Below are 18837 nucleotides of genomic sequence, written 5' to 3'. Positions count from 1 at the left end.
ATCCACTTGCAGATTCAACAAAAAGTGTGTTTCCAAACTACTGTATCAATAGAAATGTTCAACTCTGGTAACTGAGTACACACATCCCGATTAAGTTTCTGAGAATCTTTCTGTCTCTTTTTTATGGGAAGATATTTCTGTTTTCACCGTAGGCCTGAATTCGCTCAAAATGTCCACTTCCAGATACTACAAAAAGAGTGCTTCAAACCTGGTCTATGAAAGGGAATGTTCAGCTCTGTGACTTGAATGCAGATATCACAAAGCAGTTTCTGACAGTGCTTCTGTCTACATTTTAGATGAAGATATTCCCGTTTCCAACGAAATCGTTAGAGCTATCCAAATATCCACTTACAGATTCTACAAAAAGAGAGTTTCCAAACTGCTCTATTTAAAGAAAGGTTGAACTCTGTTAGTTGAGGACGCACACCACAAAGAAGTTTCTGAGAATGCTTTTGTCTAGATTTTATATGAAGATATTCACGTTTCCAAAGAAATCTGTGGAGGTATCCAAATATCCAGTTACAGATTCTACAAAAAGAGAGTATCCAAACTGCTGTATCAAAAGAATGGTTGAACTCTGTTAGTTGAGGACACTCATCACAAAGAAGCTTCTGAGAATGCTTCTGTCTAGATTTTATATGAAGATATTCCCGTTTCCAACGAAATCTTCACAGTTATCCAAATATCCACTTGCAGATTCTACCAAAAGAGTGTTTCCAAACAGCTGTATCAAAAGAATGGTTGAGCTCCGTTAGTTGAGGACACTCATCACAAACAAGCTTTTGAGAATGCTTCTGTCTAGATTTTATATGAAGATATTCCCGTTTCCAACGAACTCTTCACAGTTATCCAAATATCCACTTGCCGATTCTGCAAAAAGAGTGTTTCCAAATTGCTGTATCAAAAGAAAGGTTGAACTCTGTAAGTAGAGAAAACACATCACAAAGAAGTTTCTGAGAATGCTTCTGTCTAGATTTTATATGAAGATATTCCCGTTTCCAACGAAATCTTCAAAGTTATCCAAATATCCACTTGCAGATTCTACAAAAAGAGTGTTTCCAAACTACTGTATCAACAGGAAGGTTCACCTCTGGTAACTGAGTACACACATCCCGATTAAGTTTCTGAGAATCATTCTGTCTCTTTTTTATGGGAAGATATTTCTGTTTTCACCGTAGGCCTGAATTCACTCAAAATGTCCACTTCCAGATACTACAAAAAGAGTGTTTCAAACCTGGTCTATGAAAGGGAACGTTCAGCTCTGTCACTTGAATGCAGATAACACAAACCAGTTTCTGACAGTGCTTCTGTCTAGATTTTATATGAAGATATTCCCGTTTCCAAAGAAATCTGTAGAGGTATCCAAATATCCAGTTACAGATTCTACAAAAAGAGAGTATCCAAACTGCTGTATCAAAAGAATTTTTGAACTCTGTTAGTTGAGGACACTCATCACAAAGAAGCTTCTGAGAATGCTTCTGTCTAGATTTTATATGAAGATATTCCCGTTTCCAACGAAATCTTCACAGTTATCCAAATATCCACTTGCAGATCCTACCAAAAGATTGTTTCCAAACTGCTGTATCAAAAGAATGGTTGAGCTCCGTTAGTTGAGGACACTCATCACAAACAAGGTTTTGAGAATGCTGCTGTCTAGATTTTATATGAAGATATTCCCGTTTCCAACGAACTCTTCACAGTTATCCAAATATCCACTTGCCAATTCTACAAAAAGAGTGTTTCCAAACGGCTGTATCAAAAGAAAGGTTGAACTCTGTAAGTAGAGAAAAGACATCACAAAGAAGTTTCTGAGAATGCTTCTGTCTAGATTTCATATGAAGATATTGCCGTTTCCAAAAAAATCTTCAAAGTTATCGAAATATCCACTTGCAGATTCTACAAAAAGAGTGTTTCCAAACTACTGTATCAACAGAAAGTTTCACCTCTGGTAACTGAGTACACACATCCTGATTAAGTTTCTGAGAATCTTTCTGTCTCTTTTTTATGGGAAGATATTTCTGTTTTCACCGTAGGACTGAATTCGCTCAAAATGTCCACTTCCAGATACTACAAAAAGAGTGTTTCAAACCTGGTCTATGAAAGGGAATGTTCAGCTCTGTGACTTGAATGCAGATATCACAAAGCAGTTTCTGACAGTGCTTCTGTCTAGATTTTAGATGAAGATATTCCCGTTTCCAACGAAATCGTTAGAGCTATCCAAATATCCACTTAGAGATTCTACAAAAAGAGAGTTTCCAAACTGCTCTATTTAAAGAAAGTTTGAACTCTGTTAGTTGAGGACGCACACCACAAAGAAGTTTCTGAGAATGCTTTTGTCTAGGTTTTATATGAAGATATTCCCGTTTCCAATGAAATATTTAGAGGTATCCAAATATCCACTTACAGATTCTACAAAAAGAGAGTATCCAAACTGCTGTATCAAAAGAATGGTTGAACTCTGTTAGTTGAGGACACTCATCACAAACAAGCTTTTGAGAATGCTTCTGTCTAGATTTTATATGAAGATATTCCCGTTTCCAAAGAACTCTTCACTGTTATCCAAATATACACTTGCCGATTCTGCAGAAAGAGTGTTTCCAAACTGCTGTATCAAAAGAAAGGTTGAACTCTGTAAGTAGAGAAAACACATCACAAAGAAGTTTCTGAGAATGCTTCTGTCTAGATTTTATATGAAGATATTCCGGTTTCCAACGAAATCTTCAAAATTATCCAAATATACACTTGCAGATTGTACAAAAAGAGTGTTTCCAAACTACTGTATCAACAGAAAGGTTCAACTCTGGTAACTGAGTACACACATCCCGATTAAGTTTCTGAGAATCTTTCTGTCTCTTTTTTATGGGAAGATATTTCTGTTTTCACCGTAGGCCTGAATTCGCTCAAAATGTCCACTTCCAGATACTACAAAAAGAGGGTTTCAAACCTGGTCTATGAAAGGGAACGTTCAGCTCTGTCACTTGAATGCAGATAACACAAACCAGTTTCTGACAGTGCTTCTGTCTAGATTTTATATGAAGATATTCCCGTTTCCAAAGAAATCTGTAGAGGTATCCAAATATCCAGTTACAGATTCTACAAAAAGAGAGTATCCAAACTGCTGTATCAAAAGAATTGTTCAACTCTGTAAGTTGAGGACACTCATCACAAAGAAGCTTCTGAGAATGCTTCTGTCTAGATTTTATATGAAGATATTCCCGTTTCCAACGAAATCTTCACAGTTATCCAAATATCCACTTGCAGATTCTACCAAAAGATTGTTTCCAAACTGCTGTATCAAAAGAATGGTTAAGTTCCGTTAGTTGAGGACACTCATCACTAACAAGCTTTTGAGAATGCTTCTGTCTAGATTTTATATGAAGATATTCCCGTTTCCAACGAAATCTTCAAAGTTATCCAAATATCCACTTGCAGATTCTACAAAAACAGTGTTTCCAAACTACTGTATCAACAGAAAGGTTCAACTCTGGTAACTGAATACACACATCCCGATTAAGTTTCTGAGAATCTTTCTGTCTCTTTTTTATGGGAAGATATTTCTGTTTTCACCGTAGGCCTGAATTCGCTCAAAATGTCCACATCCAGATACTACAAAAAGAGTGCTTCAAACCTGGTCTACGAAAGGGAATGTTCAGCTCTGTGACTTGAATGCAGATATAACAAAGCAGTTTCTGACAGTGCTTCTGTCTACATTTCAGATGAAGATATTCCCGTTTCCAAAGAAATCGTTAGAGCTATCCAAATATCCACTTACAGATTCTACAAAAAGAGAGTTTCCAAACTGCTCTATTTAAAGAAAGGTTGAACTCTGTTAGTTGAGGACGCACACCACAAAGAAGTTTCTGAGAATGCTTTTGTCTAGATTTTATATGAAGATATTCCCGTTTCCAAAGAAATCTGTAGAGGTATCCAAATATCCAGTTACAGATTCTACAAAAAGAGAGTATCCAAACTGCTGTATCAAAAGAATGGTTGAACTCTGTTAGTTGAGGACACTCATCACAAAGAAGCTTCTGAGAATGCTTCTGTCTAGATTTTATATGAAGATATTCCCGTTTCCAACGAAATCTTCACAGTTATCCAAATATCCACTTGCAGATCCTACCAAAAGATTGTTTCCAAACTGCTGTATCAAAAGAATGGTTGAGCTCCGTTAGTTGAGGACACTCATCACAAACAAGGTTTTGAGAATGCTTCTGTCTAGATTTTATATGAAGATATTCCCGTTTCCAACGAACTCTTCACAGTTATCCAAATATCCACTTGCCAATTCTACAAAAAGAGTGTTTCCAAACGGCTGTATCAAAAGAAAGGTTGAACTCTGTAAGTAGAGAAAAGACATCACAAAGAAGTTTCTGAGAATGCTTCTGTCTAGATTTCATATGAAGATATTGCCGTTTCCAAAAAAATCTTCAAAGTTATCCAAATATCCACTTACAGATTCTACAAAAAGAGTGTTTCCAAACTACTGTATCAACAGAAAGTTTCACCTCTGGTAACTGAGTACACACATCCTGATTAAGTTTCTGAGAATCTTTCTGTCTCTTTTTTATGGGAAGATATTTCTGTTTTCACCGTAGGACTGAATTCGCTCAAAATGTCCACTTCCAGATACTACAAAAAGAGTGTTTCAAACCTGGTCTACGAAAGGGAATGTTCAGCTCTGTGACTTGAATGCAGATATCACAAAGCAGTTTCTGACAGTGCTTCTGTCTACATTTTAGATGAAGATATTCCCGTTTCCAACGAAATCGTTAGAGCTATCCAAATATCCACTTAGAGATTCTACAAAAAGAGAGTTTCCAAACTGCTCTATTTAAAGAAAGTTTGAACTCTGTTAGTTGAGGACGCACACCACAAAGAAGTTTCTGAGAATGCTTTTGTCTAGGTTTTATATGAAGATATTCCCGTTTCCAATGAAATATTTAGAGGTATCCAAATATCCACTTACAGATTCTACAAAAAGAGAGTATCCAAACTGCTGTATCAAAAGAATGGTTGAACTCTGTTAGTTGAGGACACTCATCACAAACAAGCTTTTGAGAATGCTTCTGTCTAGATTTTATATGAAGATATTCCCGTTTCCAACGAAGTCTTCACAGTTATCCAAATATCCACTTTCCGATTCTACAAAAAGAGTGTTTCCAAACTGCTGTATCAAAAGAAAGGTTGAACTCTGTAAGTAGAGAAAACACATCACAAAGAAGATTCTGAGAATGGTTCTGTCTAGATTTTATATGAAGATATTCCCGTTTCCAACGAAATCTTCAAAGTTATCCAAATATCCACTTGCAGATTCAACAAAAAGTGTGTTTCCAAACTACTGTATCAATAGAAATGTTCAACTCTGGTAACTGAGTACACACATCCCGATTAAGTTTCTGAGAATCTTTCTGTCTCTTTTTTATGGGAAGATATTTCTGTTTTCACCGTAGGCCTGAATTCGCTCAAAATGTCCACTTCCAGATACTACAAAAAGAGTGCTTCAAACCTGGTCTATGAAAGGGAATGTTCAGCTCTGTGACTTGAATGCAGATATCACAAAGCAGTTTCTGACAGTGCTTCTGTCTACATTTTAGATGAAGATATTCCCGTTTCCAACGAAATCGTTAGAGCTATCCAAATATCCACTTACAGATTCTACAAAAAGAGAGTTTCCAAACTGCTCTATTTAAAGAAAGGTTGAACTCTGTTAGTTGAGGACGCACACCACAAAGAAGTTTCTGAGAATGCTTTTGTCTAGATTTTATATGAAGATATTCACGTTTCCAAAGAAATCTGTGGAGGTATCCAAATATCCAGTTACAGATTCTACAAAAAGAGAGTATCCAAACTGCTGTATCAAAAGAATGGTTGAACTCTGTTAGTTGAGGACACTCATCACAAAGAAGCTTCTGAGAATGCTTCTGTCTAGATTTTATATGAAGATATTCCCGTTTCCAACGAAATCTTCACAGTTATCCAAATATCCACTTGCAGATTCTACCAAAAGAGTGTTTCCAAACAGCTGTATCAAAAGAATGGTTGAGCTCCGTTAGTTGAGGACACTCATCACAAACAAGCTTTTGAGAATGCTTCTGTCTAGATTTTATATGAAGATATTCCCGTTTCCAACGAACTCTTCACAGTTATCCAAATATCCACTTGCCGATTCTGCAAAAAGAGTGTTTCCAAATTGCTGTATCAAAAGAAAGGTTGAACTCTGTAAGTAGAGAAAACACATCACAAAGAAGTTTCTGAGAATGCTTCTGTCTAGATTTTATATGAAGATATTCCCGTTTCCAACGAAATCTTCAAAGTTATCCAAATATCCACTTGCAGATTCTACAAAAAGAGTGTTTCCAAACTACTGTATCAACAGGAAGGTTCACCTCTGGTAACTGAGTACACACATCCCGATTAAGTTTCTGAGAATCATTCTGTCTCTTTTTTATGGGAAGATATTTCTGTTTTCACCGTAGGCCTGAATTCGCTCAAAATGTCCACTTCCAGATACTACAAAAAGAGTGTTTCAAACCTGGTCTATGAAAGGGAACGTTCAGCTCTGTCACTTGAATGCAGATAACACAAACCAGTTTCTGACAGTGCTTCTGTCTAGATTTTATATGAAGATATTCCCGTTTCCAAAGAAATCTGTAGAGGTATCCAAATATCCAGTTACAGATTCTACAAAAAGAGAGTATCCAAACTGCTGTATCAAAAGAATTTTTGAACTCTGTTAGTTGAGGACACTCATCACAAAGAAGCTTCTGAGAATGCTTCTGTCTAGATTTTATATGAAGATATTCCCGTTTCCAACGAAATCTTCACAGTTATCCAAATATCCACTTGCAGATCCTACCAAAAGATTGTTTCCAAACTGCTGTATCAAAAGAATGGTTGAGCTCCGTTAGTTGAGGACACTCATCACAAACAAGGTTTTGAGAATGCTTCTGTCTAGATTTTATATGAAGATATTCCCGTTTCCAACGAACTCTTCACAGTTATCCAAATATCCACTTGCCAATTCTACAAAAAGAGTGTTTCCAAACGGCTGTATCAAAAGAAAGGTTGAACTCTGTAAGTAGAGAAAAGACATCACAAAGAAGTTTCTGAGAATGCTTCTGTCTAGATTTCATATGAAGATATTGCCGTTTCCAAAAAAATCTTCAAAGTTATCCAAATATCCACTTGCAGATTCTACAAAAAGAGTGTTTCCAAACTACTGTATCAACAGAAAGTTTCACCTCTGGTAACTGAGTACACACATCCTGATTAAGTTTCTGAGAATCTTTCTGTCTCTTTTTTATGGGAAGATATTTCTGTTTTCACCGTAGGACTGAATTCGCTCAAAATGTCCACTTCCAGATACTACAAAAAGAGTGTTTCAAACCTGGTCTATGAAAGGGAATGTTCAGCTCTGTGACTTGAATGCAGATATCACAAAGCAGTTTCTGACAGTGCTTCTGTCTAGATTTTAGATGAAGATATTCCCGTTTCCAACGAAATCGTTAGAGCTATCCAAATATCCACTTAGAGATTCTACAAAAAGAGAGTTTCCAAACTGCTCTATTTAAAGAAAGTTTGAACTCTGTTAGTTGAGGACGCACACCACAAAGAAGTTTCTGAGAATGCTTTTGTCTAGGTTTTATATGAAGATATTCCCGTTTCCAATGAAATATTTAGAGGTATCCAAATATCCACTTACAGATTCTACAAAAAGAGAGTATCCAAACTGCTGTATCAAAAGAATGGTTGAACTCTGTTAGTTGAGGACACTCATCACAAACAAGCTTTTGAGAATGCTTCTGTCTAGATTTTATATGAAGATATTCCCGTTTCCAACGAAGTCTTCACAGTTATCCAAATATCTACTTTCTGATTATACAAAAAGAGTGTTTCCAAACTGCTGTATCAAAAGAAAGGTTGAACTCTGTAAGTAGAGAAAACACATCACAAAGAAGATTCTGAGAATGGTTCTGTCTAGATTTTATATGAAGATATTCCCGTTTCCAACGAAATCTTCAAAGTTATCCAAATATCCACTTGCAGATTCAACAAAAAGTGTGTTTCCAAACTACTGTATCAATAGAAATGTTCAACTCTGGTAACTGAGTACACACATCCCGATTAAGTTTCTGAGAATCTTTCTGTCTCTTTTTTATGGGAAGATATTTCTGTTTTCACCGTAGGCCTGAATTCGCTCAAAATGTCCACTTCCAGATACTACAAAAAGAGTGCTTCAAACCTGGTCTATGAAAGGGAATGTTCAGCTCTGTGACTTGAATGCATATATAACAAAGCAGTTTCTGACAGTGCTTCTGTCTACATTTTAGATGAAGATATTCCCGTTTCCAACGAAATCGTTAGAGCTATCCAAATATCCACTTACAGATTCTACAAAAAGAGAGTTTCCAAACTGCTCTATTTAAAGAAAGGTTGAACTCTGTTAGTTGAGGACGCACACCACAAAGAAGTTTCTGAGAATGCTTTTGTCTAGATTTTATATGAAGATATTCACGTTTCCAAAGAAATCTGTGGAGGTATCCAAATATCCAGTTACAGATTCTACAAAAAGAGAGTATCCAAGCTGCTGTATCAAAAGAATGGTTGAACTCTGTTAGTTGAGGACACTCATCACAAAGAAGCTTCTGAGAATGCTTCTGTCTAGATTTTATATGAAGATATTCCCGTTTCCAACGAAATCTTCACAGTTATCCAAATATCCACTTGCAGATTCTACCAAAAGAGTGTTTCCAAACAGCTGTATCAAAAGAATGGTTGAGCTCCGTTAGTTGAGGACACTCATCACAAACAAGCTTTTGAGAATGCTTCTGTCTAGATTTTATATGAAGATATTCCCGTTTCCAACGAACTCTTCACAGTTATCCAAATATCCACTTGCCGATTCTGCAAAAAGAGTGTTTCCAAACTGCTGTATCAAAAGAAAGGTTGAACTCTGTAAGTAGAGAAAACACATCACAAAGAAGTTTCTGAGAATGCTTCTGTCTAGATTTTATATGAAGATATTCCCGTTTCCAACGAAATCTTCAAAGTTATCCAAATATCCACTTGCAGATTCTACAAAAAGAGTGTTTCCAAACTACTGTATCAACAGGAAGGTTCACCTCTGGTAACTGAGTACACACATCCCGATTAAGTTTCTGAGAATCTTTCTGTCTCTTTTTTATGGGAAGATATTTCTGTTTTCACCGCAGGCCTGAATTCGCTCAAAATGTCCACTTCCAGATACTACAAAAAGAGTGTTTCAAACCTGGTCTATGAAAGGGAACGTTCAGCTCTGTCACTTGAATGCAGATAACACAAACCAGTTTCTGACAGTGCTTCTGTCTAGATTTTATATGAAGATATTCCCGTTTCCAAAGAAATCTGTAGAGGTATCCAAATATCCAGTTACAGATTCTACAAAAAGAGAGTATCCAAACTGCTGTATCAAAAGAATGGTTCAACTCTGTAAGTTGAGGACACTCATCACAAAGAAGCTTCTGAGAATGCTTCTGTCTAGATTTTATATGAAGATATTCCCGTTTCCAACGAAATCTTCACAGTTATCCAAATATCCACTTGCAGATTCTACCAAAAGATTGTTTCCAAACTGCTGTATCAAAAGAATGGTTGAGCTCCGTTAGTTGAGGACACTCATCACAAACAAGCTTTTGAGAATGCTTCTGTCTAGATTTTATATGAAGATATTCCCGTTTCCAACGAAATCTTCAAAGTTATCCAAATATCCACTTGCAGATTCAACAAAAAGAGTGTTTCCAAACTACTGTATCAATAGAAATGTTCAACTCTGGTAACTGAGTACACACATCCCGATTAAGTTTCTGAGAATCTTTCTGTCTCTTTTTCATGGGAAGATATTTCTGTTTTCACCGTAGGCCTGAATTCGCTCAAAATGTCCACTTCCAGATACTACAAAAAGAGTGTTTCAAACCTGGTCTACGAAAGGGAATGTTCAGCTCTGTGACTTGAATGCAGATATAACAAAGCAGTTTCTGACAGTGCTTCTGTCTACATTTTAGATGAAGATATTCCCGTTTCCAACGAAATCATTAGAGCTATCCAAATATCCACTTACAGATTCTACAAAAAGAGAGTTTCCAAACTGCTCTATTTAAAGAAAGGTTGAACTCTGTTTGTTGAGGATGCACACCACAAAGAAGTTTCTGAGAATGCTTTTGTCTAGATTTTATATGAAGATATTCCCGTTTCCAACGAAATCTTTAGAGGTATCCAAATATCCAGTTACAGACTCTACAAAAAGAGAGTATCCAAACTGCTGTATCAAAAGAATGGTTGAACTCTGTTAGTTGAGGACACTCATCACAAAGAAGCTTCTGAGAATGCTTCTGTCTAGATTTCATATGAAGATATTCCCGTTTCCAACGAAATCTTCACAGTTATCCAAATATCCACTTGCAGATCCTACCAAAAGATTGTTTCCAAACTGCTGTATCAAAAGAATGGTTGAGCTCCGTTAGTTGAGGACACTCATCACAAACAAGGTTTTGAGAATGCTTCTGTCTAGATTATATATGAAGATATTCCCGTTTCCAACGAACTCTTCACTGTTATCCAAATATCCACTTGCCGATTCTACAAAAAGAGTGTTTCCAAACGGCTGTATCAAAAGAAAGGTTGAACTCTGTAAGTAGAGAAAACACATCACAAAGAAGTTTCTGAGAATGCTTCTGTCTAGATTTCATATGAAGATATTGCCATTTCCAAAAAAATCTTCAAAGTTATCCAAATATCCACTTGCAGATTCTAAAAAAAGAGTGTTTCCAAACTACTGTATCAACAGAAAGGTTCACCTCTGGTAACTGAGTACACTCATCCTGATTAAGTTTCTGAGAATCTTTCTGTCTCTTTTTTATGGGAAGATATTTCTGTTTTCACCGTAGGCCTGAATTCGCTCAAAATGTCCACTTCCAGATACTACAAAAAGAATGTTTCAAACCTGGTCTACGAATGGGAATGTTCAGCTCTGTGACTTGAATGCAGATATCACAAAGCAGTTTCTGACAGGGCTTCTGTCTAGATTTTAGATGAAGATATTCCCGTTTCCAACGAAATCGTTAGAGCTATCCAAATATCCACTTACAGATTCTACAAAAAGAGAGTTTCCAAACTGCTCTATTTAAAGAAAGGTTGAACTCTGTTAGTTGAGGAGGCACAGCACAAAGAAGTTTCTGAGAATGCTTTTGTCTAGATTTTATATGAAGATATTCCCGTTTCCAACGAAATCTTCACAGTTATCCAAATATCCACTTGCCGATTCTGCAAAAAGAGTGTTTCCAAACTGCTGTATCAAAAGAATGGTTGAACTCTGTTAGTTGAGGACACTCATCACAAAGAAGCTTCTGAGAATGCTTCTGTCTAGATTTTATATGAAGATATTCCCGTTTCCAACGAAATCTTCACAGTTATCCAAATATCCACTTGCAGATTCTACAAAAAGAGTGTTTCCAAACTACTGTATCAATAGGAAGGTTCACCTCTAGTAACTGAGTACACACATCCTCATTAAGTTTCTAAGAATCTTTCTGTCTCTTTTTTATGGGAAGATATTTCTGTTTTCACGGTAGGCCTGAATTCGCTCAAAATGTCCACTTCCAGATACTACAAAAAGAGTGTTTCAAACCTGGTCTACGAAAGGGAATGTTCAGCTCTGTGACTTGAATGCAGATATCACAAAGCAGTTTCTGACAGTGCTTCTGTCTAGATTTTAGATGAAGATATTCCCGTTTCCAACGAAAGCGTTAGAGCTATCCAAATATCCACATACAGATTCTACAGAAAGAGAGTTTCCAAACTGCTCTATTTAAAGAAAGGTTGAACTCTGTTAGTTGAGGACGCACACCACAAAGAAGTTTCTGAGAATGATTTGTCTAGATTTTATATGAAGATATTCCCGTTTCCAACGAAATCTTTAGAGGTATCCAAATATCCAGTTACAGATTCTACAAAAAGAGAGTATCCAAACTGCTGTATCAAAAGAATGGTTGAACTCTGTTAGTTGAGGACACTCATCACAAAGAAGCTTCTGAGAATGCTTCTGTCTAGATTTTATATTAAGATATTCCCGTTTTCAACGAAATCTTCACAGTTATCCAAATATCCACTTGCAGATTCTACCAAAAGAGTGTTTCCAAACTGCTGTATCAAAAGAATGGTTGAGCTCCGTTAGTTGAGGACACTCATCACAAACAAGCTTTTGAGAATGCTTCTGTCTAGATTTTATATGAAGATGTTCCCGTTTCCAACGAACTCTTCACTGTTATCCAAATATCCACTTGCCGATTCTACAAAAAGAGTGTTTCCAAACTGCTGTATCAAAAGAAAGGGTTACCTCTGTAAGTAGAGAAAACACATCACAAAGAAGTTTCTGAGAATGCTTCTGTCTAGATTTTATATGAAGATATTCCCGTTTCCAACGAAATCTTCAAAGTTATCCAAATATCCACTTGCAGATTCTACAAAAAGAGTGTTTCCAAACTACGGTATCAACAGAAAGGTTCAACTCTGGTAACTGAGTACATATATCCCAATTAAGTTTCTGAGAATCTTTCTGTCTCTTTTTTATGGGAAGATATTTCTGTTTTCACCGCAGGCCTGAATTCGCTCAAAATGTCCACTACCAGATACTACAAAAAGAGTGTTTTAAACCTGGTCTATGAAAGGGAATGTTCAGCTCTGTGACTTGAATGCAGATATCACAAAGCAGTTTCTGACAGTGCTTCTGTCTAGATTTTAGATGAAGATACACCCGTTTCCAACGAAATCGTTAGAGCTATCCAAATATCCACTTACAGATTCTACAAAAAGAGAGTTTCCAAACTGCTCTATTTAAAGAAAGGTTGAACTCTGTTAGTTGAGGACGCACACCACAAAGAAGTTTCTGAGAATCCTTTTGTCTAGATTTTATATGAAGATATTGCCCTTTCCAACGAAATCTTTAGAGGTATCCAAATATCCAGTTACAGATTCTACAAAAAGAGAGTATCCAAACTGCTGTATCAAAAGAATGGTTGAACTCTGTTTGTTCAGGCCACTCATCACAAAGAAGCTTCTGAGAATGCTTCTGTCTAGATTTTAGATGAAGATATTCCCGTTTCCAATGAAATCTTCACAGTTATCAAAATATCCCCATGCAGATTCTACCAAAAGAGTGTTTCCAAACTGCTGTATCAAAAGAATGGTTGAGCTCCGTTCGTTGAGGACACTCATCACAAACAAGCTTTTGAGAATGCTTCTGTCTAGATTTTATATGAAGATATTCCCGTTTCCAACGAACTCTTCACTGTTATCCAAATATCCACTTGCCGATTCTACAAAAAGAGTGTTTCCAAACTGCTGTATCAAAAGAAAGGTTGAACTCCGTAAGTAGAGAAAACACATCACAAAGAAGTTTCTGAGAATGCTTCTGTCTAGATTTTATATGAAGATATTCCCGTTTCCAATGAAATCTTCAAAGTTATCCAAATATCCACTTGCAGATTCTACAAAAAGTATGTTTCAAAACTACTGTATCAACAGAAAGGTTCAACTCTGGTAACTGAGTACACACATCCCGATTAAGTTTCTGAGAATCTTTCTGTCTCTTTTTTATGGGAAGATATTTCTGTTTTCACCGTAGGCCTGAATTCGCTCAAAATGTCCAATTCCAGATACTACGAAAAGAGTGTTTCAAACCTGGTCTATGAAAGGGAACGTTCAGCTCTGTGACTTGAATGCAGATAACACAAAGCAGTTTCTGACAGTGCTTCTGTCTAGATTTTATATGAAGATATTCCCGTTTCCAAAGAAATCTTTAGAGGTATCCAAATATCCAGTTACAGATTCTACAAAAAGAGAGTATCCAAACTCCTGTATCAAAAGAATGGTTGAACTCTGTAATTTGAGGACACTCATCACAAAGAAGCTTCTGAGAATGCTTCTGTCTAGATTTTATATGAAGATATTCCCGTTTCCAACGTAATCTTCACAGTTATCCAAATATCCACTTGCAGATACTACCAAAAGATTGTTTCCAAACTGCTGTATCAAAAGAATGGTTGAGCTCCGTTAGTTGAGGACACTCATCACAAACAAGCTTTTGAGAATGCTTCTGTCTAGATTTTATATGAAGATATTCCCGTTTCCAACGAACTCTTCACAGTTATCCAAATATCCACTTGCCGATTCTACAAAAAGAGTGTTTCCAAACTGCCGTATCGAAAGAAAGGTTGAACTCTGTAAGTAGAGAAAACACATCACAAAGAAGTTTCTGAGAATGCTTCTGTCTAGATTTTATATGAAGATATTCCCGTTTCCAACTAAATCTTCAAAGTTATCCAAATATCCACTTGCAGATTCTACAAAAAGAGTGTTTCCAAACTACTGTATCAACAGAAAGGTTCAACTCTGGTAACTGAGTACACACATCCCAATTAAGTTTCTGAGAATCTTTCCGTCTCTTTTTTATGGGAAGATATTTCTGTTTTCACCGCAGGCCTGAGTTCGCTCAAAATGTCCACTTCCAGATACTACAAAAAGAGTGTTTTAAACCTGGTCTACGAAAGGGAATGTTCAGCTCTCTGACTTGAATGCAGATATCACAAAGCAGTTTCTGACAGTGCTTCTGTCTAGATTTTAGATGAAGATATTCCCGTTTCCAATGAAATCGTTAGAGCTATCGAAATATCCACTTACAGATTCTACAAAAAGAGAGTTTCCAAACTGCTCTATTGAAAGAAAGGTTGAACTCTGTTAGTTGGGGACGCACACCACAAAGAAGTTTCTGAGAATGCTTTTGTCTAGATTTTATACGAAGATATTCCCGTTTCTAAAGATATCTTCACAGTTATCCAAATATCCACGTGCAGATTCTACAAAAAGAGTGTTCACAAACTGCTGTATCAAAAGAAAGGTTGAACTCTGTTTGTTGATGACACTCATCACTAAGAAGTTTCTGAGAATGCTTCTGTCTAGGTTTTGTATGAAGATATCCCCGTTTCCAATGAAATCATAAGAGGTTTCCAAATATCCACTTACAGATTCTACAAAAAGTGTGTTTCCAAACTGCTGCATCAAAAGAAAGTTTGAGCTCTGTTAGTTGAGGATGCACATCACAAACAAGTTTCTGAGAATGCTTCTGTCTATATTTTATGTGAAGATATACCCGTTTCCAACAAAATCTTCACAGTTATCCAAATATCCACTTGCAGATTCTACAAAAAGAATGTTTCCAAACTGCTCTATCATAAGAAAGGATGAACTCTGTTAGTTGAGGACACACATCACAAAGAAGTTTCTGAGAATGCTTCTGTCTAGATTTTATATGTAGATGTTCCCGTTTCCAACGAAATCTTCACAGTTATACAAATATCCACTTGCAGATCCAACAAAAAGAGTGTTTCCATACTGCTCTATCAAAAGAAAAGTTCAACTCCGTTAGTTGAGGACACACATCCCAAATAACTTTCTGAGAATTCTTCTCTCTCGTTTTTGTGGGAAGATATTTCCGTTTTCACCATTGCCATGAATGCGCTAGAAATGTCCGCTTCCAGATACTACAGAAAGAGTTTTTCAAACCAGGTCCATGAAAGGGAAAGTTCAGCTCTGTGACGTGAATGCAGATATCACAAAGTAGTTTCTGACAGTGCTTCTTTCTAGATTTTAGATGAAGATATTCCCTTTTCCAATGAAATCATTAGACCTTTCCAAATATCCACTTGCAGATTCTACAAAAAGAGTGTTTCCAAACTGCTGTATCAAAAGAAAGGTTGAACTCTGTTGGTTGATGACACTCATCAGAAAGAAGTTTCTGAGAATGCTTCTGTCTATATTTTATATGAAGATATTCCCGTTTCCAACGAAATCATTAGAGATTTCAAATATCCACTTACAGATTCTACAAAAGGTGTGTTTCCAAACTGCTCTCTCAAAAGAGAGGTTGAACTCCGTTGGTTGAGGACACACATCACAAAGAAGTTTCTGAGAATGCTTCTGTCTAGATTTTATATGAAGATATTCCCGTTTCCAGCGAAATCTTCACAGTTATCGAAACATCCACTTGCAGATTCTACAAAAAGAGGGTTTCCAAACTGCTCTACCAAAAGAAAGTTTGTACTCTGTTAGTTGAGGACACACATCCCAAATAAGTTTCTGAGAATCCTTCTGTCTCGTTTTTATGGGAAGATATTTCCGTTTTCACCATTGGCCTGAAAGCGCTCAAAATGTCCACTTCCAGATATTACAGAAAGAGTGTTTCTAACCTGGTGTATGAAGGGGAATGTTCAGCTCTGTGACTTGAATGCAGATATCACAAAGTAGTTTCTAACAGTGCTTCTGTCTAGATTTTAGATGAAGATATTCCCGTTTCCAATGAAGTCGTTAGATCTCTCCAAATATCCACTTGCAGATCCTACAAAAAGAGTGTTTCCAAACTGCTGTATCAAAAGAAAGGTTGAACTCTGTTGGTGGATGACACTCATCACAAAGAAGTTTCTGAGAATGCTTCTGTCTGGATTTTATATGAAGATATTCCCGTTTCCAACGAAATCATTAGAGGTTTCCAAATATCCACTTACAGATTCTACAAAAAGAGTGTTTCCAAACTGGGGTTTCAAAAGAAAGGTTGAACTCTGTTAGTTGAGGACACACATCACAAAGAACTTTCTGAGAATGCTTCTGTCTAGATTTTATATGAAGATATTCCCGTTTCCAACGAAATCTTCACAGTTATCCGAATATCCACATGAAGATTCCGCGAAAAGACGGTTTCCAAACTGCTCTATCAAAAGAAAGGTTGTACTCCGTTAGTTGAGGACACACATCCCAAATACGTTTCTGAGAATCCTTCTGCCTCCTTTTTATGGGAAGATATTTCCGTTTTCACCTTAGGCCTGAATGTGCTCGAAGTGTCCACTTCCAGATACTACAGAAAGAGTGTTTCTAACCTGGTCTATGAAAGAGAATGTTCAGCTCTGTGACTTGAATGCAGATATCTCAAAGTAGTTTGTGACAGTGCTTCTGTCTAGATTTTAGATGAAGGTATTCCCGTTTCCAACGAATTCGTTAGATCTATCCAAATATCCACTTACAGATTCTGGAAAAAGAGTGTTTTCAAACCGCTCTACCAAAAGAGTAGTTGAACTCTGGTAGTTGAGGACACACATCACAAAGAAGCTTCTGAGAATGCTTCTGTCTGGATTTTATATGAAGATATTCTCGTTTCCAACGAAATCTTCACAGTTATCCAAATATCAACCTGCAGATTCTACAAAAAGAGTGTATCCAAACTACTATATCTAAAGAAAGTGTGAACTCTGTTAGTTGATGACAGTCACCAGAAAGAAGTTTCTGAGAATGCTTCTGTCTAGATTTTATATGAAGATATTCCCGTTTCCAACTAAATCATTAGAGGTTTCCAAATATCCACTTACAGATTCTACAAAAAGAGTGTTTCCAAACTGCGCTTTCAAAAGAAAAGTTGAACTCTGTTAGTTGAGGACACACATCCCAAAGAAGTTTCTGAGAATCCTTCTGTCTCGTTTTTATGGGAAGATATTTCCGTTTTCACCATAGGCCTGAATGCGCTCAAAATGTCAACTTCCAGATACTACAGAAAGAGTGTTTCTAACCTGGTCTATGAATGGGAATGTTCAGCTCTGTGACTTGAATGCAGATATCACAAAGTAGTTTCTGACAGTGCTTCTGTCTAGATATTAGATGTAGATATTCCCGTTTCCAACGAAATCGTTTGAGCTATCCAAATATCCACTTGCAGATTCTACAAAAAGAGTGTTTCCAAACTGCTGTATCAAAAGAAAGGTTGAACTCTGTTGGTTGATGACACTCATCACAAAGAAGTTTCTGAGAATGCTTCTGTCTAGATTTTATATGAAGATATTCCCGTTTCCAAGGAAATCATTAGAGGTTTCCAAATATCCACTTAGAGATTCTACAAAAAGAGTGTTTCCAAACTGCGTTTTCAAAATAAAGGCTGACTCTGTTAGTTGAGGACACACATCAGAAAGAGGTATCTGAGAATGGTTCTGTCTAGATTTTATATGAAGATATTCCCGTTTCCAACGAAATCTTCACAGTTATCCCAATATCCACATGCAGATTCTACGAAAAGAGGGTTTCCAAAGTGCACTATCAAAAGAAACGTTGTACTCCGTTAGTTGAGGACACACATCCCAAATACGTTTCTGAGAATCCTTCTGTCTCGTTTTTATTGGAAGATATTTCCGTTTTCAACTTAGGCCTGAATGCCCTCGAAGTGTCCACTTCCCGATACTACAGAAAGAGTGTTTCTAACCTGGTCTATGAAAGAGAATGTTCAGCTCTGTGACTTGAATGCGGATATCACAAAGTAGTTTCTGACAGTGCTTCTGTCTAGATTTTAGATGAAGATATTCCCGTTTCCGACGAAATCGTTAGAGCTATCCAAATATCCACCGGCAGATTCTGCAAAAAGAGTGTTTCCAAACTGCTGTATCAAAAGCAAGGTTGAACTCTGTTAGTTGAGGACACACATCACAAAGAAGTTTCTGAGAATGCTTCTGTCTAGATTTTATATGAAGATATTCCCGTTTCCAATGAAATCCTCAAAGTTGTCCAAATATCCACTTGCAGATTCTACAAAAAGAGTGTTTCCAAACTTCTATATCAAAAGAAAGGTTGAACCCCGTTAGTTGATGACAGTCATCAGAAAGAAGTTTCTGGGAATACTTCTGTCTAGATTTTATATGAAGATATTCCTGTTTCCAATGAAATCATTAGAGGTTTCCAAATATCCACTTACAGATTCTACCAAAAGAGCGT

This window comes from Gorilla gorilla, chromosome 12, assembly GCF_029281585.2.
Source record: "Gorilla gorilla gorilla isolate KB3781 chromosome 12, NHGRI_mGorGor1-v2.1_pri, whole genome shotgun sequence".
Classification (NCBI taxonomy): domain Eukaryota; kingdom Metazoa; phylum Chordata; class Mammalia; order Primates; family Hominidae; genus Gorilla; species Gorilla gorilla.
Note: the sequence above shows the minus strand (reverse complement) of the source record.